Consider the following 2,105-nt stretch of genomic DNA (forward strand, 5'->3'; position numbering starts at 1 on the left):
ACACGTTTTCTCCCCCCTCCGTCGACGCGCGCGAGGGCCTCATCATATAACTTTGCATGGGGCCTCAAGGACTCCCTCTGCCGCTCTGCCCGCCAATGTCACTCCAAGCCTTAACTCTCCCATACACACCCAAACACTCCAGAGACGTGTTCTGTGTATATCTGGACCTGTAATATATTGATGAAAAACAGTATAATAGAGGACCTTTAAGTGAGGTTTTGAATGCAGGATGTTTACTGAGTGATTTTCACACTGTGGTATTAATATGTTTATTTAAATAACTTTGTTGATCTTCTTTTTAGCTCTATTTCCATCTCACTGAACAAAGTCCCTGTATGTGAACTGGTTCAGCTGGTAAGGCTGGTTATGAATCAAGAGGAGCTGCAGACAGGAAGGGGAGTTGAAAGTGAAAGTATAAAGTCAGACTTGTCAGAGTGCCAGACGCCATTTTACAGCTCGAGGAGCAGGAGGACAACAGGGTGAGTGTTAACACCAGGATCTGCTTTCTAACATTTACTCTGTTTTACTGGATGTCAGAACATCAGCGTCCTAGAGTCCAGAGAGACTTCTACAAGTGGTGTGAACTGGTTTTATTTCCTGTTTTCTGACTCATCAAAGCAACATAACATGCGACAGCCCAGCGCAGTCAAAATGGGGAGCGGCCTGTCGGAAGTCTGACTGATTTGATGTATTTGAACCAAGTGTTAAACTTTCCTGTCGGCTCCCAGACCGTAGTGGAGGAAGCAGGGGTGACTCTCTGCAGTCTTCCAGGGCCGAAGCAACACACTGCGGGTTCAATAACCCACTTTTCAATAAGGCAGACAGGCGAGCTGTTCTTTGGGAGGCCGTTGCATTTATTAAGGTCTTTGTTACAGATCTAACTTTGAAGACACTCGACAGACCTTTGCTGCTGTTTCGTTCACTTCAAAAAAACACACCACCGCTCGCTCTTCTCCCTCGCTCTACCATGCGCAACACATGCACGCGCCACCTCTCTCTCTCTCTCTCTCTCTCTTAAAGGGATAGCTGTGACTCTGCATGATCCTAATATCATAACACAAGTGTATTATTATGATGGTTATGATTGAAACAAGTGTGTTATTGTGTGTGTGTGTGGTGTGTGTGTGTGTGTGTGTGGTGTGTGTGTGTGTGTGTGTGTGTGTGTGTGTGTGTGTGTGTGTGTGTGTGTGTGTGTGTGTGTGTGTGTGTGTGTGGTGTGTGTGTGTGTGTGTGTGTGTGTGTGTGTGTGTCAGTGTTCGTGGTTTATCTCCCAGACTGGAGAAGATGAGTGGTTTAAAAGATGAGGAAGAGGACACATCTTCAGTCTCCAGCTGTCTGTCTCTGAAGAGTGACTGGTCTAAAGAAAGACCTCCAAACTTCAGTAATGAACCTGGACCCTCAGACACAAAGTAAGAGTTTCTGCTGTAACCCGACCTGAAGAGGATCCAGTTTGTATGTTATCTGATATAATGTTTCTTTAATGATCGCAGTAAGAAAGAAACTTAAACAGTACAGTAACAAAGTTTAAACTCTTGATCTGGCGTCATCAGCGATAGTAAATAATCTACTACAGACAGAAGTCAAAATGTCTCTCTGAATGAACTAATGATGTTTTAAAACATGTGTTGTTTCCACAGACAGAGAGCAGAGTCTCCAGTCCCCAGCTGTCTGCTCTGAAGAGTGACTGGTCTAAAAGCTCTAAATACTTCAGTAATGAACCTGGACCCTCAGACACAAAGTAAGAGTTTCTGCTGTAACCTGACCTGAAGAGGATCCAGTTTTTATGTTATCTGATAATGTGTGTGAATGCTGAGCAACAGACTATTGTTCTTCAAATCTTTATCCTTCTACTTTTTTCAACCGATGTTTGCCGTTTAACTCCTTCAGCATACTTTCAGCTACAGAAACCATTCACATATTAAAATGTTCAGCTCCTTCAGGACATGACTGCTATGACTTTCTTGTTTTGGACATGTATGCTTTTTATGATATTCAGCTTTTAAAACTTTTATTTGTTCAATGTAACCCAATGGAGGAACCTTCAAATCCTCTTTAGCTACACCGCTGTGCAAAAACTACTCCTTCCACATACTTTCAGCTAGAGA

The 2,105-nt window shown here is 43.3% G+C and overlaps 1 long non-coding RNA gene across 1 annotated transcript; it reads left to right on the forward strand.

Annotated features, from left to right (window-relative positions):
- The first annotated feature begins 349 nt into the window (after positions 1 to 349).
- On the forward strand, positions 350 to 1,672 carry LOC139433230 (uncharacterized). The gene is made up of 3 exons (XR_011642794.1): positions 350 to 479; positions 1,254 to 1,409; positions 1,638 to 1,672. It is a non-coding gene; the product is annotated as an uncharacterized lncRNA (long non-coding RNA).
- The last annotated feature ends 433 nt before the right edge of the window (positions 1,673 to 2,105 follow it).

This window comes from Pseudochaenichthys georgianus, unplaced genomic scaffold (assembly GCF_902827115.2).
Source record: "Pseudochaenichthys georgianus unplaced genomic scaffold, fPseGeo1.2 scaffold_1472_arrow_ctg1, whole genome shotgun sequence".
NCBI lineage: Eukaryota > Metazoa > Chordata > Actinopteri > Perciformes > Channichthyidae > Pseudochaenichthys > Pseudochaenichthys georgianus.